The sequence below is a fragment of the Sminthopsis crassicaudata genome, chromosome 1, assembly GCF_048593235.1.
Source record: "Sminthopsis crassicaudata isolate SCR6 chromosome 1, ASM4859323v1, whole genome shotgun sequence".
In the NCBI taxonomy this organism is placed as follows: Eukaryota; Metazoa; Chordata; class Mammalia; order Dasyuromorphia; family Dasyuridae; genus Sminthopsis; species Sminthopsis crassicaudata.
Genome location: NC_133617.1, coordinates 54,033,648 through 54,056,903, shown reverse-complemented (window position 1 = coordinate 54,056,903; position 23,256 = coordinate 54,033,648). Strand labels below are relative to the sequence as shown.

At 48.9% G+C, this 23,256-nt stretch overlaps 2 long non-coding RNA genes across 5 annotated transcripts; one reads left to right on the top strand and one right to left on the bottom strand.

The window, feature by feature from the left end:
* The first annotated feature begins 841 nt into the window (after positions 1 to 841).
* Positions 842 to 22,097, top strand: LOC141563137 (uncharacterized). Of its 3 annotated transcripts, none has more exons than XR_012488341.1 (5): positions 842 to 1,738; positions 2,658 to 3,512; positions 11,301 to 12,419; positions 16,938 to 17,112; positions 18,325 to 22,097. It is a non-coding gene; the product is annotated as an uncharacterized LOC141563137 (long non-coding RNA). The 3 variants fall into 3 exon arrangements; XR_012488345.1 differs by having other exon boundaries at positions 2,630 to 3,512; XR_012488342.1 differs by lacking the exon at positions 2,658 to 3,512 and having other exon boundaries at positions 856 to 1,738; positions 18,325 to 22,094.
* LOC141563144 (uncharacterized) lies at positions 12,755 to 22,749 on the bottom strand. Of its 2 annotated transcripts, none has more exons than XR_012488346.1 (3): positions 22,674 to 22,749; positions 14,362 to 14,558; positions 12,755 to 13,081 (listed from the first exon to the last, which is right to left on the bottom strand). It is a non-coding gene; the product is annotated as an uncharacterized LOC141563144 (long non-coding RNA). The 2 variants fall into 2 exon arrangements; XR_012488347.1 differs by having other exon boundaries at positions 12,755 to 13,023.
* Between the last annotated feature and the right edge of the window lie 507 nt (positions 22,750 to 23,256).

The following is a 23,256-nucleotide window of genomic DNA, read 5'->3' as shown; positions in this document are numbered from 1 at the left end:
TTGTTCTTGGCCCCAGACTTGTAGGCAAAAATAGGAGCAATGGACAGAAGTTACAAGGTGACACGAGGCTTAAAAGAAGGAAAAGCTTCCCAAAACACAGCTCCCAGGCTGGGGGTGGGGAGGAGGAGCTGCTACCGGCAAAGGCCACTGGGGAAGGAATCCTTGTTCAGGGAGAGGCTGAACCAGACCAGACTGCCTAGGAGCTCTCTTGTCACAGCTTTAATCTCCATAATTGGGCAGCAGCTCTAAAGGATTGTACCTCCACAGCATTCCTGTCTTTGATCCCTTTCTCTCTGCTTTCACTCCTGCCACCATAATTTAAGCCCTTTTCACTTCACCTATATATTTGTGGCCATATGTGTCATCAATAAACAAACATTCTACAAGAAGTGCCTTCTATCTACCAACGCACTGAACACAAATATTGTATAGAAGTCAGACAATCAAAGAGCTTATATTATAGAAGAGGATACAGCATGTTTGCAAATAAGCAAAGGCAGGATATGTAAAACATGAATAGAAAGTGAGTAATATGGCTGGGGAACATTCCCTGGGAGAATCAGAAATCAGAAAGAACTTCTTGAAAGAAGTAACACTTAAGCTGAGCCTTGAAAGGGAACTCCAAGAGATGGAGGTGAAAAGGGAATATGTGCAAATATGGGAACAACACAGTCTGGACAAAGGCACTGGAGGAGGAGGTAGAATGTTGTGTTTAGGTAATGGCTGTTTAGGTGAGTCTGGTTGGCTCATACACTGTCTGGAGAGTTAGACTGCAGCTGGTAGGTGAAAGGCTTTTAAAAGCCCAAGGACTTTTGTTTTTTGCACTGAAGACAATAGGGAACTACTTGAGTTTATTGAATAGGAGAGTGATAACATCAGACCGGTATGTAAGTCATCTTGTCTGGCTGTTGTGGGAGGATGGGATTGGAGGAGGGAGAACCTGGATTCCATGAGGGCAGTTAGCTTGCAGCAGTCCAGAGGAGAGATGATGAGAGCCCGCTGGAGATGTGTCACGCATAGGAGGGATGTTGAGGAGGTAGATGGAAGAGAACAGGGGTGGAGAATGCTGGCCTGGGAATCATTCACTAAGGTGATGATAGCTGAAAGCTAGGTACGATAAATTATTTTGTACGGCCCGAGAATGATGTTGTAAATACCCAAATGGTCCTTGGCAGAAAGAAGGTTCCCTGCCCTGCATTAGATTATATATGAGCATCGAATGAGAGTGAAGAGTGAGGATGAACAAGATGTCGACACTGAATGAATGACTGCAAGCAATTGCGCCTCACAGAAGTAGGAACGCGAGGAGGGGTGGGCTTGGGCTAACTAAGACTTTTGTTTTGGACATCCTGAGTTTTGAGTGGCCTATAGAACCACTAGTGAGAGTGACCACTGGAAAGGAGGGTTGGACTGGGGAGGGAGATGAGGGCTGGATGTGTTCCATTGGGAGTCATAGAGATAGAAGTCGAATCCATGGGGGTGGAATGAAATCGCCAAGAGACAGAAAGAGAAGAGGGCCCAGGGCAGAGCTACCAGCAGCCACCCATGATGGGGCGGGACATGATTCAGCTCGAGGATCAGGGAGCAGTCAGCGAGACAAAGAACGAGCCCTCAGAGCAGTGGCATGAAAACTAGCAAGGATTCAAGAAGGAGAGGTCCGGCCGTTATCAAATACTCCAAAAGAGAGGTCCAGAGCGGTGTGGACCAAGAACAGGAGATTGGGTTTGGCCATAAAGAGGTAAGTGTGACCTTGGAAAGTTTCCACTGGGGGGTGGAGATAAAGAGGAGATTCAAAGCAAGAATTGAATGGGAGATAGTTCCAGAATTTGGCTAAGGGGGGGGGGGGGGGGCTTTTCGTGTCCCTATTTCTGTGGAGGGCAAAGTTTCTTCCAGTCACTCAGGACTGAAATCTAGGGGTTCACCCCCGGCTCTTCACTCTTCCTCAAGGCCTGTAAAATGCTCAATCTGTGCTGAGCCAGTCTTCCCAGCATTACTCCCACACAGCCCCTTCTTTCTATTTATTATATCACAACTTCCGAGGATGGTCTGCTTATTCTTTTTAAGGACAAGGCAATCAGAGCATATTTCTAGGCAGCTGAGAGGGAATCAGTGGGCAGGAAGAGGCTGAAACGGGCCCAGAAAGGGGCATGATCTAAAAGGCAGGTTCCTGGAGATGCTGGGGCTGGGACCGAGAGAACAAGGACAAGGCTCGGTCCGTGACCTCAGTCTGGATTAAAGGGAAGAAGGGGGCAGGTGACCAGAAGTTATCCTAGGGGCGGACGGAGAGGAGAGGGCACTTGGGTGCTGGCAATCATTTCCTAAGGTGAGGATGAGCTGAAAGCTAGGTGCTGTAAGAGGAGTCCGGAGGGAGCAGCAGTTGGATTTATATGAAGAACAGTTTGCAGAATCATCGGGAGAGAGAGAGGAAAAGCTTTCCACATAAAGGGCCCCCTCCGTAGATGTTCTTTTTGAAAGCAGGACATTGTTTTTAAAGTTTGTGTAGCTCCGGTGCCTAATCCAGGCGAAAGCCAACCAGAGTTTGACTTGAAGTCCACGCCTTAGCATCCTTTCTGACTCTGACACCCGAGGACCCGGGGCTGATTTATGATTAAGTTTTTTTTACTTTCAGTTCCACATGCCCTCCCTTCTCTCTCCAGGCCCTTCCTTACCCACTGAGGAGCCAAGCACCGTGATAGCGTCACTGGGTGAAATCCTGCAAAACACATTTCCGTATTAGCAAAGTTGCCCCTCAAAAAACAAGAAAAATTAAATAGAACACTAGAGTGCTTCCGTCTGCGGGCGCGCGTCGGATGCACTTTTCCTCACGGGTCCTCTGGGATCCCCGGGATCATCGTCCCGCCCCAGGAGCGGGGTCCTCCGCAGCGGTTATCTCCCCATTCACTTAAATGCAGCCTCTTTCAGGAAGCCTTCCCAGATCCCTCCCTCAGGCCTCGGGTCTCCCAAGTCTCTCTGGGCCGGGTGTTTTCCTTCAGAACTTAACAAGTCCTTTTCTAAATGCCTGAAAAGTGCTCCTGAGGGGAGGCACGTGGGGGGGCGCACTCGGGTTCCCCATCCTGCGGGAGGGGGGGAAGGGAGCCTGGAGGCCGCAGAAGCTAAGCCCCGCCCGCTCCGCGCACCAATCGGCCGCCAGGGGCCGCTAAAGATCCAATGACGTCACCCGAGCGGGCGCTGAGAGGGGCGGAAGGGGGCGGGAGCCGCCTTCCCCTCCTCGCCTCCTCTGCCTAGCCGTGTTTTTCTCGCAGGCGACGTCCGGGATTGGCTGATTGTAGAGGCCCCGCCCCCTCCTCCGCCTTCGGGGCCCTGCCGCAAGTCCCCGGGGTATGCGCGGGGGGAGAGCAGCCCCCTGTCCATAGAACCCGGCTCACCCCCGGTCTCCGCCTCTTCCCCGAGGGGTGACGCAACTCCGTTGCTGTAGCAACCACTCCCCGTCCCTTCAGCGAATTGTCCCCGGGAAAAAACACTGACTGCCTCGATGCCTTCTAGGAAGAGAGGTGGGGACGCGCCAGCCCCAGCCCCCAGCCCTTCCCCTGGCCCCTCCCCTCTCCCATCCCCCGCCGGGGTCTGCGGGGTGCAGAGATTCAGTAAATGCCCTGGGGCCTTTATCCCGACGCACCTGCTGGAGGGCGGAGGCGGAGCATAAGGACTATTGTGCCCATTTCTCCGGAGGAGAAACTGAGCCTCGCCAGCCCCGCCCTTGTCGTGGACCTCCGAGGGGCCGCGAGCCCTTCAGCGGGGAATCCTGGCTCCCGGGCGGCCCGCTTGGGTGGGACGGGCTGCTGCAGCTTGACCCACTCCTGCTCCCAGAGCGGAGAAACTGGTTTTAGAGTTGGGGTGGAGGAGCCTGGTCGGGAGCTGGCTGCGGAGGAGCCGGGACCGGCTGCGGCGGACTGGGGAGCAGCCCCTCCTGGGGCCCAGGCTGTGCGCCCAGAGCCGGAGATGGGCGCGGGGCGTGCTGGGAGGGAAATGCTGACGGTGCACCCGGATCCCAAGGGACCCGGACAAAGGCGGGGCAGCGGAGAAGGAGCCCTCCCTTGTGAATTTCAGGCCCTAAACCCGCTCCCGAAGCTCACGGGGAAGGGAGGCTGCTGGCTGGGGGGAGGAGGGAGGCCCCGTGGTGCACCGGGGTGGCCCCGCGCGTCCCAGCCAGGCCGCGGTGGTTCCCACTCTGCCAGGCCCTGCTCTTTGCCGGAGCCACGGCATTCAGCGCTGTGGGAAGCCGCGCTCGTGGGCACCCCGTGAGCATTCAGCGGCCTCGGAGACGGCCCAGGCCCGGAGCCGCGCCTTCCCGGCAGACAGAGGGACTCCTGCCCGCCTTGGGCCTTCACTTGGCCTTTTGGTTCTCCCGCCCTCTGGGGCTAATCCCTCCTCCCGGAGAGCCTTGCACATGCTCAAAATTCAGCTATCGGACCGTGCCCGGCCCTTCACCCCATCCTCCCGGGACACGGACCGGGGCAGGCCCTTGCCCTGCTGCTCGTCCTCCTCACCGGGGATCCCGAAGTGGACACATATTCCCGATGGGGTCTGAACGACCTTTCTCTCCTTCCCGGGAAGATGAGCCAGAGACAAGCCGGCTCCCTGGGCTGGGACAGCCCCCTCACAGCTGGCAGCCAGTCCCCAAGACCAGCCGGCGTCCACCCTCAGAAACCCCAGAGTAACCGCCATTTAATCCTATTCAATATCTTCGTTAAGTTAAGCCCGGCCTGATTCCCGACTTTATCGTTACCCAATGTGTTAACTCCCTCTCCTAACTGCGCCCGCCCGAGCGGTCCTGGGCGTCCCTCACGTGCCTCTGAGCCTCGGAAAATGGGCATAAATACTGTACTCGGGCTGTGGCAATCCCAGTAGCCAGTGTTTCCGGAGCACTTTGTAGGTGAGCTCACTGGCTCCTTGCACAGCCCTGTGAGTTGGGTGATACTAAATAATTCCCATTTTACAGAATCTGAAGAATTCAGGCTCCAAGTACCTCTCTCTTTGGGTAGCTACCTAAATGCCTTGGCTGAAATGAGAACTACATTACTTACATATCTGAAAAAGGCAATGGGTGTCTCCCAGCAAACAACTGGCAATTGCTCAAGATCTTAGTTCTGGCTCCCTTAGTAAATTTGGGTCTCAGCTTCCCCAATTGTAAAAGAATCTCGCACCAGGCGGTGGGCAGAAAGCTTTCACTTCTTTAAAACAAAGAGAAACAGGAGATTGCCCTGAGTTTTGCTTCAAGTCTACCTGGCACAGCTTCCCATTCTCACAAAGGAGGAGCGGATTAAGAACAGTGAGAAAGTGTCAGGGACGTTTGAACATTCTGGGGTTTCTGCGCTCCCCTTCTCAGACTGCCAGAGCCATGTTGTACATTTGAAAACACTGTCTCCCAAGCATCCTTGGGAGCTCACAAAAACGTGCATGTGCTCTCAGTTCTACAAACCAAGATTGCTCTAAGATAAAGTCTTGTGCCCCTTCTTCAGACCACGGCATCTCTGAGGCACCTTCCCGCCCTGTTAGGATTACTAGGTGAGAACTCAGGTTGTCTGGACAGTGACAAGGTGAGAACTCAGGTTGACTTGACAGTTCTCTGGCTCAGACCTTTGGTTTGGGCCTTTAAAGGGAGTTTACACCTTGGGAATTCACAAGTCAAACTCCCAGGAAAGGCCGGAACTAGAGAATTGTTAAGTACCGACTTAGCACTTAGTAAGAACCTAATATCTCATTATCTCATTAGCACTTAGTAAGAACCTAACATCGTCCCACAATCTGAAGCCTGTGCAGTTGCTCACTAACAAATGGGACCCTGATCGGCCTCATCCCAAAGGTTGTCTTTCCCAGAGAAGATGCTAATGGGAGGAAGTCACCCCAAATGCTGGGCGCCAGAGGGGATAAAGAGTTAATGAGAATAACTAATAATACATTTATAGAGCCGGTCAGGTTACAAAGCATCTTATAATGTTTCTCATAACCAACTAATATTGTCAGGGCAGACATTATCACTGTTTTGTAGCGAGAAGCGTTTTATAGACCCCTTTTATAAGGCTCAGGGAGCAGAAACTTAAACTTAGAGCCACACAGTAGGTGCCAAAGCCAGCGCGCTCTAAGGATCAGAGGAAGGACAGACCCTGGGCCAGGGTCAAAGGATCTTTGGATTTAGAGACCACCCTTCATTCATTCGACCATTTATTTATTTCTGGAGACAACTGGGGTTAAGTGACTTGCCCAGGATCACACAGCCAGGAAGTATTAAGTGTCAGAGGCCACATTTGAACTCAGGTCATTATGACCCCAGGACGGATGCTCTATCCACTGTACCACCCAGCTGCCCCCCCCATCTAAAATAAAAGGAAACTGACATGGGGTTGGTTCTATATCCTACAGTCAATTTCTAGCTGAGGATTCCTCCCACTCCCTGCCTCCCTTGTTCCTCAGCAGTTACCCAGGGCAGGACGGGCATCCTGATCTCCTGGCATTGGGCCAAGTACCCAGGAGGAGGGACCAAGAGTCCAGGCTCCATCCTAACTGTCCCTTTAGAAACACTGGGGGCAGGCAGGGGTTCCCCAGCAGCCCCTTTCATCAGAGCACCCCCTCTAGTGGTCCCCGAAAGCTCCCTGCACACACTTCAAGATCTGAACTGCTATGGCACCTTCCTAACCCAGCCTGTCTGCTCAGTGGTACTTATCCCTGCACTATGCCTTGGTTCTGGCTGACCCCTCTCTTCCCCAGGCCCAAACCGTACTAGGACCTTTCCTTTGCTAATTCTCTTCCTGGTCCCAAAGGCACTCCCTTTCTTTGCTAAATTGTGCAGTTTCGCCCCCAACCCTTCCACATTAAGCAGATATTCCTCCTCCTCTGGGCAGCCTTCCCACACTGCAGAAGCTCTTTCTGAGCTCCCCTGTTCCTTGTCATCTCTGCTTTACCCTAGAACACTGGGAGGCAGCCTGGCATAAACCCTGATTCCCCACCTTGCAAAGGATAATGCACACGGGAGTAGTTCCAGAGCTGTCTCCGGGAGGGAAATGAGGAAGCAGTCACGTCCGGCGTGAGAGATGGTCAGGGGCAAAGGCATTGAGTGATCAGCTAGGTTAGCAGGCTAGACCAGAGAGGGTGGGGAAAGAAAACCAGGGCCCTTGTCTAAGGGACTGGATCAAACCAAGAGTTTGGATTTGATCCTCCAGGCCATAGGGAGCCATTGGAGTTTTTGGGAGAGGGTAGTGAAATGGTCAGCCTTGGGCTTAAAAAGGAAGCCATTGTGACAGCTATGTAGAGCATGGATTGGAATCAAGTGACACTTAAGGCAAAAAGGATAGTTTACATGAGAGAGGATGAGGAGGGTGCCCAAGAGTGGTGAGGAGACAGGTGCAGGAGAAGTTTACATGGGGCAATTAAGAGACGTCCAGTTGGGGAGATTTATCACTTCAAATTATCTCCCATGTCTTCAGTATGGGCGGGTCCCTTCACTGAAGCACATCCTACCCCCTCCCCAAGTTAGAAGTTCAGTGCTCTCAAGCCACCCTTCAGTGCCCATCATTCCCTGGGCTCCTGCTTGAACCCTCTCCAGCTTATGGGGCTGACAGAACTTGTGGTCTGCTGGGACAGCTTTCAGAGCCCGAGGTTTAAGGTTCAGCAGGAGGAAGACTCCCCCAGGATCCAGGGAGTGAAAGGGGAGCTCAGGAAAGAGTTTGTGCTAGTGTTTCCTTAGGGTTGACTCCAGTCTTTGCCTGGGATGGGATTAGGGGTCTGGGACCACAGTGATTTGGTGTTAAGGGTCCAGGGAGGGCCCCTTTTCAGTCCCCGAGCTGTCTTTCTCCTTTCCATCAGCATCTGTTCTGTTTATTAATGACCTCTCCAGTAATCAGGATTGTGCTAGAAAAATCAATCTGAGCCCCAACCCTTATCCTGAAGAAGCTCACACTCCTAGGGAGGAATTGATTCACACCCAGAACATGTCTCCAAAAAAAAGTCACAAAAAGTTCTAGGGGGAAAATTTAGAAATAAAAGATAAGGATTCAGGACATTCCGGCCAGGGAGTGGGGCAGGAGGGACTGATGTAAGGGAAGGCTGTGGGCCAGAAATCACTGCGGTGACAGGACAGGGAGGCTCCAGGAAGAAGGTGGAGAAGCCAAGTGGTCAGTTTCATGAGATTGCAGAATTAGAATTCTAAAGGACTTGGAGTGACTTTATAATCCACTTCCCTCCCAGCTAAGGAAATGGAAGTCCCCGAGTGGAATGGCTCCCCAGAGGAGAGCACTTTGAGGGGGTGCCCTGTCTTCTTTTTGTTTGTTCTTTGTTAGAAAAAGACCTTTCCCTTCCAGCTTTATTCATTTACTGATTTAACTGATTTTGATTTTTTTTTTTTTTTTGGTCTAGTTGAAAGAGACCATTCTTTGCCTCAGTTTCCACTTAATCACTAAATGGATTGGAAGGAAGGAAGGACTCCTGATTTGTTGAGAGACAAATGGACCCTATTGACCTGTGTAAGGAAGTTATGTTGGTCACCCATTTTAGGAAAGAATCTTAAGAAAAGATGATGTTGAGCTAGAGTTGGCGAGGAAAGGGGAGATAACACTCTCTGACCTTGGCTGAGCTGAGGTGTTTTAGCCTCCAGCTCAGGAATTTTTTTTTTTTAATCACTTCACCAAATTCCAGCTTTTAAAGATTTTAATTTCAAGTGTATTTTCAAAATGGTATATGGAGATTTCATCATTTTATTGACACGTATTTCTGCTTTATAGCTTCAGAAACTGATGAGTCATGACAAACCATGATCTCAGAAACGGAGTTTCATCCCCCATGACACAGTCTGCTGAAACCAAATTTTCAATAATGACCTCTTCCAAATGCACAGTTGTAGACATTTACTGTGCTCTTGTAGACAGATTCTCTCCAAAAATAACACAGCAAATCTGAACATGTCTAACTTAAGAATAGCAGCAAAGGAAGAGGCAATAACTAAATGCCTAAAAAAAAAAAATGGACATTTACATTAAAAAAAAATAATAGAACTGGAGTTATTTTGTTTCTCAAGAAAGGAAACAAAAAACTTCCTAAATCCAATCCTTGTGAAGATTTTGGAAACATTTAATTTCCTATAGAGGCCCCAGGCCTTTAAAAAAAATCTAATTTAAAATTTTTAATCAGTGCCACATAAAATTCTGTGTATAGCTCTATTCACTGGAACTAAAATATCCACTTCAAGGAGGAACAATTTTGGAGATGATGGATAGATTTTGAAGGGGGATAAACAGCTACTTTTCTTAGCTTCCCTCACTATTTGCTATACCACTGAATGAGCATTGCCTCAGTCCAAGGTCTCCCACTGCATCCTGGATTACCTCGAGCTGTCCTGAGCTATATCTGGCCACTGGACCCACATGGTTCCAGAGAAAGAAGCAAGGTTGGTGACCCTGCACAGTGTCCCTCTCTCACTCCCATGTCATAGTATCATCTCTCAAACGCCATAATGCTCTTCAAGAACTAAGGACAAACAACTTGCTATTTGTAAATTAACACAGTTAAACATTGGAAACTTTTTGTGTTCTCAACATTAGGTCAAACTTAAAAACAAACTTCCCACCAAACAAAAGAATTTCTTTTTTCTGGCCTCTGGAACCGAATTATCCTACCTTTCTCAGACTAGCCCTGGTTCTTTCTTTTTAACACTGCAGGAATTTTTTCAGTTTTTCACTTCCAAAACAGGAAACATTTTTAGTCCCTTGACCTTTACAGCCCATGACTACGAACAATTCCACCAGGTCAGTGCCTCGCAAGTGGCCCTGTTGGTTGATGATGCAGTAAGGGACAGGGGTGGGAGGACATCTAAGACAGATAAAATTCCCCTTTTTCTCTGAAGGTGAGTGAGCCTTTAGCATGGGAGTGACACATCATATTGTTACTGCTAGAGAATTCTCCAATTTAGAATACTTCTGCTTAACAGAGAGACAGCTCCTTTATTCTCGTATATTCTAATCTGTATAGCTTCTCTGTTTTATTTTTGCTGCTTTCTTTGAAAAAAGAGACTCACAAGATGATCTTTTTTGTAACTAGGGTTGGGTGGGAAGGGACTGAGCTGGTGAGCATTGGGTGAGGGCTACCCAGAAATCAGCTTTTCATTGAACCTAGACTGGGGAGGGCTGAGGGCTGGCCCAGATTTGCCCCACTCAGAAGCTCTCGGACTCCAGGGGAGAGAGCACGCAGACTTGGGCTTTCATGGACTCTGCTGACCCTGCCCCCCCCCCAAGTGAGTGCTCCTCCCAGCCTCTCTACCCATGCTACCCTCTAGTCCCACTATGGATCTAGCCCTTTCCCGGACTAGTCCGAAGAGGCCTCTGAAGGCTTTGAACACAGAAATGAGGGGAAGGGCGGGATCTCCAGGGCTTAACCATGAGGACCTCTCTTTCCCCACATTCTCTCCTCATTGTCCTTCCTTGATCTTTAAGAAGAAGCAGGGCTGGCACCCCTGTGAGCCCAAGGTTGGAAACTAGAAGCTTCCAAATTTTTCTCCCTCCCTTTTCCTCTCCCCGCTCCCCTAGACAGCAAGTGATCCAATATAGGTTACACATGTGCAATTCTTCTATAGGTATTTCCATAATTATCATGCTGCACAAGAAGAATCAGATCAAAAAGGAAAAAATGAGAAAGAAAAAAAGCAAACAGCAAAAAGAGGAGAATGCTTTGTAGTGATCCACCCTCAGTTCCCACAGTTCTCTCTCTGGGTGCAGACGGCTCTCTCCCTCACAAGATCATTGGAGCCGGTCTGAGTCATCTCATTGTTGTAGAGAGCCCCATATAGTCTTCTTGTTACTGTGTACAGTGATCTCCTGGTTCTGCTCATTTCACTCAGCATCAGTTCATGTAAAGAACTATAAATGAAAAGAGAATTACATTCTGCATCAGCGAAAGGAATTCCTGCACCAGAAATTCTCCACTGATGACATCACAGATCTAGATGCCCCACCTCCCTCAAGAAAAAAAAAAAAAGGATTCCTAAAATGCTTTCTGCAAAACTACCTTATGTAATTGCATTAAAAACTCATCCCCATGTTACAGATGAGAAGACTGAGACCGGTGGAGGTAAAGGGAGTTGCCCAGAATTACACCAGTAGTTGTTAGAAATGGATTTTGAAGCCGTGCTTCTCAGTGGAGTCCAGTCCTCCTTCCACTATATCCCACTGAGAAGTCAGAGCAGCGGGGCAGGGGGTGCCTGAGGCCTGGAGAGAAGAGAGTAGAAAGAGGTCTAATGGGGTCTTGGACATTCTCCACCTAATGTTGGTCTTTCTCCATCCTTGCCTCTTCCTGGCCAGCCTTCCAGCTGAGAGAAATAAGCCAGCATTCCTCCGTGGATGAGACTTCATTCTGAGCTGCAGGGAGATCAGTCCCTGAACTGGAGAGAGAAGGGAGGAGAGAGCAAAGGAGCAAAGGAGGGAGAGGCCGAGGGAGGAGACCATGTTCCACCAAGCTGAGAGTGACCCTCCTGAGCCAGGTGGGAGGCAAACTGGGCTTGCTGCCAACCAGATACAAAAAAGCACCTGAACCGTCTACACTTTAAAAAGCCCAATCCCAATAGACAACATTCCCCCCCTGTAACAACACCTTCTGTAAAAGCAACCTTGCAAAATAAATAAAGCAAGACTTTTTTTTTTTTTATCCGTCTTTCCCATATAATGAAATTGAGGTCCAGAGAGGAAGTCATTTACCTAAAGTCACACATCAAGCTAGTGATAGAACCTAGTTTAGGATCCATAAAGGAACAGGAGATTTTTTTCGTTTGTTTTTCATTTATGAACTAAAACAAGCATTTCTATAGCAGTAAAATTAAAAAAGATGATTGTACATGAAACTGCAAATTTACTATGTACAACTTGTTATTCCCTTCACATAAACAACCAAATTATCATGGCAATTTTTTTTCCCTCCTCCTCCCCTCTGCCTTAGAGATGGCTACCATGAGAACCAAAAGGTATAGACATATGTGTGTATGTATGTAAAATTATTCTATACATCTATTTGTCAGTTCTATTTATCAGGTGGCAGACAGCATCTTTCTCCATATTTTTTTTTTTTTACTGAGACTGGGTTAAGTGACTTGCCCAGGGTCACACAGGCAGTATTAAGTGTCTGAGGTCAGATTTGAACTGAGATCCTCCTGACCTCAGGGCTGGTGCCATATAGCCTAGAGCACCTAACTGCCCCTTCATATATGTTCTTTATAGTTATTAATTTGGGTATTTATAAAATTCAGATTGTTTCTGCTAAGGGACCATTGTACACGGCAACACAAAGATTATACAATGATCTATTCTGTTGGACGTGGCTCTTTTCAACAGTGAGGTGACTCAGCCCAGTTCCAATGGTCTTGTGATGGAGAGTGCCATCTGCACCCAGAGAGAAGGCTGTGGGGACTGCGTGTGGATCACAACACAGTATATTCATTCTTTCTGTTGTTTGTTTGCATTTTTTTCCTTCTCCTTTTTTTCCTTTTTGATCTGATTTTTTTTCTTGTGCAGCTTGATTATTGTATAAATATGTATAGAAGAATTGCCCATGTTAAACATATATTGGAGTACTTGCTGTCTAGGAGAGGAGAAGGGGAAAAGGGAGGGAGAAAAAAATTGAAACATTCAAATTGTTTCTAAAATAATATTGATATTACTATAGACACTATTCTCTTCGTTCTAGGATCATGAGATTTTGAATGAATGAGTGAAAACACATTTATTTATTAAGGACTTGATTTTTATTAAGAACTTACTATGTCAAATGCTAGATCCACAAACAGAAAAGTGAGACAGTCCCTCTGAGGTCAACAAAGCACGCAGCAGCGCTCAGTGTCAGGACCCAGAAATGGCCCTTCTGACCTCCAGGGTTTAGAGGGCATGTAGATGGCAGGGCCCGAGGGGGAGGATCTGGAGATGGCAGAGGCTGGACTGGCAGGAAAGGACCTTCCTCCATATTGCCAGAAGGATTCTTCTTGTTGTGCAGTCTTCACAGCCTCTGGCTAGGAAGTGGGGGCTAAAGAAATCCAACCTTTGGGAAATGGGGATACACTCAGCGTTAGAGTTGAGCAGAGATGAGGATTGGATGCCTAGAAAAGGAAGAATTGGTAGAAAAGTTGGGGCACAGAGAGGCCCTTGTAGCCCCTCTTCTGGCTGAGATAGAGGAGAAAAAAGGGGAAAAGATCTGAGAAAAGGACAGAGTCCAACTGCTAGTATTTTACAACTGAAGAAACAGACCCAGAGAAGAGAGATTACGGGATTACAAATCTGGTATGTGCCAACTAGGTGGTGCAGTGGATAGAGCACCAGCCTGGAATTCAGGAGGACCTGAGTTCAAATGTGGTCTCAGACACAACACTTCCTAGCTGTGTGACCTGGGTGAGTCACTTAACTCCAAGTGCCTCAGGGGGAAAAAACAAAACTCTAGGGCCGGAGCCTCCATGCAGAATTCCCCAGGGAGCCCTTCCTGCTCTGCCCAAGGGATACCATCTAGGAAATAGGGCCTGGGCCCCTCCCTGGACTGGGAAGCCTAGGGGGGAAGGAGCAGCAGTTGGAGGGAAGGAAACCACCTCCCAGCTCTGGGAAGAAAGGAAACGGAGACAGAGCAGCAGCGCAGCCTTTCTGGGCCCCTTGCCCAGCGGCTGGGGTCACCGCAGGGCCAGGCCTTCTCAATTACCCAGCCTGGCCACTGCCAAACCCTGCCCGCCACCCCCTTCCCGCCCTGGGCACTCTCACAGTGCACACTCTCCTCCCTGCCCACCCCTTCACTTCCAGCCCCACCCCAGGAAACAGGGTTGGCTGCCCTCCTGCTCGGGGAAGGGCCAGAGGGCCAGGGTGGGGGCCGTGGGCTCGGTGCCCAATGGTAGCAGCGGGGAACAGCCAAGCGGGGAAGCTTACAGCCAGGTTGCATCAGATCGGCTTTCTCTCCCCCGCCCTGTGACCCCCCACGCTTCCACGAGTGCCCACCGCGAGGGCGCAGAGGCAGCCAGCTGTGGAGCGGGTCGGGGGCGCCGGCTGTCATCCCAGCTCTGTGGTGTTGGTCCCAGGGCCAGTCACCTCACGGCGCCTTGTCGTGATTTATTTTGTTTAACAGCATCCTAGGAGCCTTAGAGAGCTTCCAAGCGGAGCCCCCAGCGTGCAGCCCCCTCCCCACAAACACAGCGTTGGCCCCCTCCGCCCGGGGGAAGGCAGGGCAGGGAGGGAAGGCTTGTTTTTCTGAGGTGGGAGTGTTGTTGCCTGGCTCTCACAGTGGAGCGAGCCATCACATAAATGGTGATTTGGATTCTCCTTGGCTCACTGTAGGTCCTTTAACTCTAGGCCTGTTCCCAGCTGTAAAACAGGGCCATGGAGGTTTCAAAAGCTTCCATACCCAAATCCTGCGGTTCCCTGGTCCTTCCACCAGGATCGGGCAGAGACACGTGGTGCCGGGCAGGTCCCTGTTACAGTCTCGCCTTTTAGGGTGGTCCAGGAGGTGGCGGGCTGGCCAGGAACCAAGAATCCAGGCTCAGACATCAGCCGTGTGCACCTGGTTAGGGCATTTCCTTCTGTTGGCCTCAGTTTCCCCATCTATAAAGAGAAGGAAACGGCAAACCACTCCGGACCCCAAAGGGGCTCGCGGAGAGTGGGACGCGACTGAATGGCAACAACAGCCTTTCAGGAGGCGCAGGGGCCCTCTGGGCAGGGAGGCCCTTGGATGGGGCAAGTCAGTGAGGATCTGTGAATCACGGACCCAGGGAACTCCTTACACAGTCTCCAGCCTCAGAGTGTCCTAAAGTACGGAGCTTGTCCAGTCTCGAAAAGACTGGGTCAGAAGCCGCCATCACTCCTAGTCCGGTCTCTTCTTCCCCAGAGGAGGAGGAGGAAGGGAGAAAGGGAAGCTTCGACAAAGCCTTCTTAGAGCTGGTGCCCGGGGAGATTCTTTTTGGAGGCTCCGGTGACTCCCAGAGGCCCAAGCCCCAGTGGCTCCTGTCAAGTCAGGGAAGCCTCAGGAAAGCTGGCCACCAACAGCTAAGACCTGTCTCAAGATCAGCGGAGCCAGGTATAGGATGGCTCCTGATCCCAGGCCCACGAAGAACCAGAGCCTGTCTCTGGGGGCTCCCGGACCCCGGCCCATGCCCCCCTCCATGGGGGGCTCCCTCCTACCCTGTGTGACCCGGGGATGGGAGCAGCCTGCCCCCACTTAATGGCTGGGCACCCATCAGAGAGGGCAGGGGGGTTGGCCCTCGGCAGAGGCCATACTCAAGGCCGGGCCATGAGCAGAAGGCAGCCACAGCGGGGAGGCAGGGGGATTTCAGAAAAGGCCAGGCCTGCCCCAAGAGCTCTGAGTGCCAGGAACAATCACAGCCTCCCCGTTCCTTGTTTCTGAGGCTTGGGCCTGCTTCCGTCCCAGGGCACCGAGAGGAGGCATGCAGGTGCTATTAGCCCCATTTTATAGAGGAGGGAACTTGCCCATAGTCACACAGCTGGCCAGTGGCAAGCTCCAAGTCAAATAAATACTCCTTGTGCTGCTCTGTTTTGTAGAATACATCAGGAGACATCATGTGATGATGAAAGGTGAGCTTATGTGGATCAGGCGAGACTTAGAGAAGTTGGGTGGGGTGCTCTGAAAGCTTCCTGGACCAGGTGCGGCTGGAGAGAATGGAGCCCAGCCCTGGTCAGTCCTGGCCTCCTTCTCTAAAGGGCTGGGACTCACAGGCAGGATTGGAGGCTAAATGAGGAGACCGCCAGCAGCCTTTAGGGCCATGAGAATGGGTTCCTAGGCCTGGGATCTAGAGGGGAATCTGGCAGGTATCTGATGCTGAATTTGAACTCAGGCCCTTCTGAGCTTTAGCTACTGGGCCACCTAGCCGCCCCCTGTGGCCTCTTTTACAAAGGAGGAAACTGGCCAAAAGTCAAGGGGACAGCGCTGGGCCACAGCACCCAACCCGCCCGCAGCCAGGGAGGCGGCTGTCCCTGAGGGATGGCGCTGGCCACCCGGCTCAGCTGGTAGAGACACACCTCTGCCTGGTAGAGATACACCTCACAATCCCAGAAAGGCCCAACCCTAGTAGAGGGAAAGCTGATGAGCTTCTAAGGACTGTAATTCCCGTGGGGCTCAGGTGCATTTCCCTGAGGGTTACAGGCCCTGTGGGGTTCTGAGGTGGGGAGGGCCAGAACCAGGACACCCAGGTCTTTGCAGGCACTGGGTGGGAAGCAGGAAAGAGGTGCTCAGAGTGGCCAGATGACTTACCCAGGGCCTCACAGCCAGTAAGAGAGCTAGGGTTTGGCTCACCCTATATTTTCTTAGTACCACTGCCTTGCCTCCCCCAGTTCTGTTTGCATGTTTCTCCAGGTAAATTTAGACACCTGCGCACTAGACCACCCCTAATGGCCTTTCCAGATTGAAATCAGTGACTACCTGTGGGTCACCTGTGGGGCGCAGTGGACAGGCACTAGGTCTGGACTAGGAAGACTTACTGGCTGAGTGACTGTGAAGGTCACTCCACCTGTTTACCTCAGTTTCCTCATCTGTAAATGGCAAACCATGTATTTCTGCCAAGAAAACCCCAAATGGGGCCACCACGAGTTGGACGTGACTGAGATGACTGAACAACAAAACAAGAAAAAGTGCTTATGATATTGTATGATAGGTGCCAGTTTATGCAGGAGCCTGGCTGCCGGAGTGGTTATGTGCTTATGAGAGGATGTGTACTTTAAGAGGGTGTGGGTCCCTGCAGGAGCATGGTGGGGGGGGAAGTCTGACTATGTAGGGGGGGGAGTGAGGGGAGGTGGGGATGTGCCTGTGAGTCTGTCTTGTCTGTAGCAGAGCAGCTGCCCCTGAAGGCTGGCTTCATATCTGCTTTTCTCAGCCAGCCTGAACCCTGGAATTCTTTGAACAATGGCTGAGCTCTGCCTGGCTAGGGGACACGGGTTTATTTCCTGTTTTTTCCTCCCTTTCCTCCTGAGCCTTGATCCCCAGAGAGCTGACCTTCCATGGGCCCCTCCACCCTCCTCCCTCATCCTCCCCCCAGACTGGAAAGGCCTGGAGCTCCTTCATTCTGGCCAGGGGCTTAGCCCCCTCCTTCATGCTTCTATTCCATGGACTTTCAACAATTGCCAAGATCCAGCTAAGCTCACGGAGGTGAGTTGGGGAGAGGATGGAGGCCCTTATCTTCTCACTGCCAACATTGAACCTCAGTGTTCCCCATCCCCAGCACTGGCTCCCCATCCCTCTACCCAGAAATATGATTCAATCAATTGGATTTCACCATATATTTTGATTATTAAAAAATGATTTTGAGAAGGGCCACAGGCTTTGCCTGTCTTGACAAAAGGGTCAGAATGACACAAAAGTGATTAAGAACCTTAGATTAAGATCCCTAAAGTCCCTTTGGTATAAAGTCAGAAAATCCTGCTGGGAGGACCAGCTCTGTCTCTTAGCATCCTGTGAGACTTTGGACAAATGACTTGAGTTCTCTGATTTTCCTTTTCCTCATTTGAAAATGGAAACACTAAAAAGATGGACATTCAGTGAAATAGGGGATGAAAATGGAAATACAGAGATACTTTTGTACATCATAAACTGCTATTGAAATGTGAGATTTTAGGATGTTCTACAAGCCTTCAGGGAGAAATAATTCCCTAGACAGTCTGAACCCAGGCTTGAAATTTGCCCATTGGAGACTTTATCTCCCCAGGGGGCTTCTGTTAGAATATGCTGACTTTCATCTGCTAAAGGCATAGGAGGAAGAGGAGAAGAGGAGAAAGCGATGGGCAACAGTCGGGCTGCCAGAGGCAAGGGATAGTCGTGAAGGAAAGGGACAGCTGTCCTGGCTTGGGGCCCCCTAGACATGAGGCCGGGCTCACATCACCACCCTTTGCCAAGCCGTCTCCTGACATGGAGGAAAGGGCACTGGGCGGGAGCGTCAGGACCCCCGGGGCTGAGATCCAGCTCTCCCTCATACTTATGATCTGTATGACCCTGGATAAATCACTGACACAAATTCACTGCCATCAAGCAAAGGTATCTGTGTAAACAGTGCAAGAAATGTGAGCCGGCCATCATGTGATTAGGAACAGTCCCTGGGGTAAGGGCTCGTTTGCTCTCCAAGTTCCCTAGGAGAGAGGGTGACATTGCAGAAGTGAAGTTCTCCGGGAAGGGAAAGCAAAGGGTTTTCCAGAAGGCCCCGTGCTCTGTCCCTTCCTGTGGGGACATGGGGCATGCAAATTGGATGGATTCATCAAATACCTGCCAGCTTGGACCCCCCTCACCCATCTGGGTGTATAGAAGTCTCAAAGACTACACAACCTCTGCCTGCCTTTTTAGTGATTTCTCCCTACTTCTGATTTGCAGGTCCAAAGATTCTACCTGTTTATGTCTTAGGCATCCAACTGATTGATTCTTCCTGCTTTGGCTGACTTGGACCCAGGTCCCAGGCCAGTCTGGCCCTTTGGAATACTTGCCTGGTCATTCCTGTTTCTGGGGACCCACCAGACTTCCTGCCCTGGCCCTTCCTAGCTGGCCTAATCAAGGTCTTTCAGATTTCTGGACCTCTGGAAATGAAAGTTTTGGAAGTGAAAACTTTTTAGGTATCCTCCATCTCTGCTGTTCTTTGTTCCAAGGACTAGGGTCCCTTACTATATGAGTCAGTGAAAAAGGAGGCTTAAGGTCAAGGGTGACATCTGGGGAAAGTGGATTAGGCAGATCAATCAGATCATGACCAGGACAAGGAATGGACCTGAGATTTCCTTTCTCCACATGGGCTCCTCCTTTTCCACTTAGTGTCATGAAGAGTTGTCTAGGCAAAAATGTTTATAGTAGCTCCTTTTTGTAGTGGCAAAGAACTAGAAACTGAGTGGATGCTCATTAGTCAGGGAATGGCTGAATAAATTATGGTATATGAATGTTATGGCATATTATTATTCTACAAGAAACAATCAGCAGGAAGATTTCAGAAAGGCCCAGAGAGACTTACATGAACTGATGCTGAATGAAATGAGCAGGAGCATGGCAGAAATTATCCACACTTAACACCATATACCAAGATAAGATCAAAATGGGTCCATGATTTAGGCATAAAGAATGAGATCATAAATAGATTAGAGGAACAGAGGATAGTCTACCTCTCAGACCTGTGGAGGAGGAAGGAATTTATGACCAGAGGAGAACTAGAGACCATTATCGATCACAAAATAGAAGATTTTGATTACATCAAACTAAAAAGTTTCTGTACAAACAAAACTAATGCAAACAAGATTAGAAGGGAAGTAACAAATTGGGAAAATATTTTTACAGTTAAAGGTTCTGATAAAGGTCTCATTTCCAAAATATACAGAGAATTGACTTTAATTTATAAGAAATCAAACCATTCTCCAATTGATAAATGGTCAAAGGATATGAACAGACAATTCTCAGATGAAGAAATTGAAACTATATCCACTCATATGAAAGAGTGTTCCAAATCACTACTGATCAGAGAAATGCAAATTAAGACAACTCTGAGGTATCATTACACACCTGTCAGATTGGCTAAGATGACAGGAACAAATAATGATGAATGTTGGAGGGGAGGTGGGAAAACTGGGACACTGATGCATTGTTGGTGGAGTTGTGAAAGAATCCAGCCATTCTGGAGAGCAATCTGGAACTATGCCCAAAAAGTTATCAAACTGTGCATACCCTTTGATCCAGCAGTGCTGCCATTGGCTTATATCCCAAAGAAATACTAAAGAAGGGAAAGAGACCTGTATGTGCCAAATGTTTGTGGCAGCTCTTTTCGTAGTGGCTAGAAGCTGGAAGTTGAATGGATGTCCATCAGTTGGAGAATGGTTGGGTAAATTATGGTATATGAAGGTTCTGGAATATTATTGCTCTGTAAGAAATGACCAGCAGGAGGAATACAGAGAGGCTTGGAGAGACTTGCATGAACTGATGCTGAGTGAAATGAATAGAACCAGAAGATCTCTGTACACTTCAACAACAATGATACTGTATGAAGATATATTCTGATGGAAGTGGATATCTTCAACATAAAGAAGATCCAACTCACTTCCAGCTGATCAATGAAGGACAGAAACAACTACACCCAGAGAAAGAACACTGGGAATTGGATGTAAAATATTAGCACTACTGTCTACCCAGATTACTATATCTTTGGAATCCAATACTTAACATGCAACAAGAAAATTGGATTTACACACATATATTGTACCTAGGTTATACTGTAACACATGTAAAATGTATGGGATTGCCTGTCATCTGGGGGAGGGAGTAGAAGGAGGGAGGGAGGGGAAAATTTGGGAAAATGAATACAAGGGATAATGTTATAAAAAAATTTACTCATGCATATATACTGTCAAAAATTATAATTATAAAATTAATAAAAAATTAAATTAAATTTTAAAAAATTGAGCAGGAGTAGGAGAACATAATACACATCCAACAACAAGATTATACAACAATCAATTCTGATGGACTTGGCTCTTTTCAATAATGAGGCAATTCAAAGCAATTTCAATAGACTTGTGATGGAGGGAGCCATCTGCATCCAGAAAGAGAACAGTGAAGACTGAATGTGGATCAAAGCATTACCTTTTTTGTTATTGTTTGCTTGTTTTTTCCTCTCATGTTTTTTCCTTTTTGATATGATTTTTCTTGTTCATCATGATAAATGTGGAAATATGTGTAGAAGAATTGCATTTGTTTAATCTATATTACTTGCTGTCTAGGGGAGGAGGGAGGGAGAAAAAATTGGAATACAACATTTTGAAAACTCTTTGCATGTATTTTGAAAAAACAAAATATATGATAATTTTTTTTTACAAGTTGCCTAGAGCAGATTAGGGCATTTCTCCCTGCTACACCAGATTATTTCTAAGTAATGACTCTTCAAAGCTTTTCCAGCTACCAGACTTCAGAGATCCCTAAGCCAAGCTCCCTCCATTCTATGGATGATGAAAAGCTGGATTCTGGAGGTTAGCCAAGCCTTCTGATCCAAGGTCATGGAGGCAGCAAACAGCCAAACTTGTTCCAAGACTGTCCTTGGAAGGGGCCTCTTCCTTCAGAACTCCACCTGTTGATCATCTGCCCAAGGGGGAGCTGGCTTCCAGAAGAGCCCTAAGCACAGCGTCCCCCTTGTACCCTACCCACTGAAAACAAACTTCTGAGCAGTCTTCTGGGGGACGTCCTGGAATTTGGGCAGAGCCTTTCTGCCCAGATAGTGAGCACAGGCTTTCTGGCTGCTCAGGCCTGGGGCTGAGCAGAGCGCAGTACCCACAGAAAGTACTGGGGCTCCTTTTTTGGGGGTCCCTGAGCAGAGCCTGCTTGGGATCCCCATTCCAGGAACCATCTGTGGATCCTCCCATTGGCCACAGCTCCCAGACGCTCCCAGGATCGTGCTTGTAAACAAGATCCAGAAGGAAAATTACAGGAATCCAGCTATGGTCTTGGCTGTCGGCCAGCTGGGAGGACCGGGGCAAAGCAGAGAGCCACACGAGTGCTGGGGGCAGCTGTCCCCTCCCTTCCCCCAAAACACACAGGCCACAATTCCCTGCCACGCCCCACCCGCCATCCACATGCATGTGCTCATAAAGTGCCCTCAGGAAGGGACAAACCCTGTCGGGCGCTGGTACCTGGGGCTTCTGCCCCATCCCCAATAACCCCAAAAAGAGAGCTGTGAGACGGAGGGGGCCTGATGTAGACTGTCCAGGTACTGCAGCCTAGCGCAGAGTCAACAAGCCAGAGCCCCGATGTGAGCTTGGGCACTCGTCAGAAGCCCAGCTGGCTTCCCAGGTGTGCAGGGTGGGCACGAGCGCAAATTCCTCTGCACTGTGCCGGCCCTCACAGAGGGAGGGCACTGGCCCTGAAGTCAGGAGGACTTGAGTTCAAATCTGACCTCAGACACTTAATACTTCCTAACTGTGTGACCCTGGGCAAGTCACTTAACCCCGATTGCCTCAGCAGCAAAAATAAATTTTAAGAAAATGTATCTGTAACATATAGATCCCATGTACATGCACATGCAAGATCATCAATACTTGAACAAAGCACTTGAAAATTGTCATATATATATATATATATATATTTAACTTGCAAAATGAGATTAGTCCAAATGATCTCTGTCTTTTCTCCTAAAAACCCTGTGGTCTTGAAGATTTTATAATACTATAAATAATATCATACTTTAAATAAATAAAATAATACTATAAAATACACTCTTGTATACACAAATTCTTATCCATACATGCTCACATATATTTGCACATTTAATATGCACAAACACAAGTACATCGGTAGACATAGAAACATACTCACATGTATATACTCAGCTCCTTAGCCCTGGGAGCCCACAAAGGGAAATCGAACCCTGGCAGGTGGACAGTGTGAGTGCACAAGGTGGGGACAGGGAGGGGGCTGGGCTAGCTGAGAACAGAAGGAGCTATATTTAAATGCTTCAAAATAATCAGCCCCAGAACTCCATGGGGTGGTGAGGGATGGGGGCTGGAGGAAGTTGGAAGACAGCAACTTTTAGATTTTATGTGCTCTAGGCACTGTCTTAGAAATGAGAATTAACCAAGTCTTGCACACAATCTGCACTCTCACGCCTACTGTATTTAAATGGATTCTCATACATCTTCCCGTGTATATATACTTGGTGCAATGGAGAGCCAGACCTGAATTGAAATTCAAATTCGGATACTTACTGATTGAGTGAAGATTGCCTCAGTTTCCTCATCTGTAAAATGGGGATAATAATAACACCTCCCTCTCAGGGTTGTTATGAAGACCAAATGAGATCATTGTAAAGAGCTTTGTGTCTAGCACAAAGTAAGCACCATGTTAAATATTAACTATCATTATCATTAATGTTATTCATGCTCACATATTTGCATATGAGATATTTACTTACATAGATTCATGAACATGTGGGATTGAATACAGAGTTGCATATTATATATTGCCCAAAACATGAGACATTATCCTACATGGAGAGTGATCTAGAGTTATAACATGTCAGAACTGAGGAATGTAGGATATAGACCACAGAATGTCAGAGCTGGGAGGGTCCTTAGAACCCAGGAGGTCAGGGCTGGGAGGGCCCTTAGAACCCAGGAGGTCAGAGCTGGGAGGGACCTTAGAACCCAAGAGGTCAGGGCTGGGAGGGCCCTTAGAACCCAGGAAGTCAGGGCTGGGAGGGCACTTAGAACCCAGGAGGTCAGGGCTGGGAGGGCCCTTAGAACCCAGGAGGTCAGAGCTGGGAGGGCCCTTAGAACCCAGGAGGTCAGA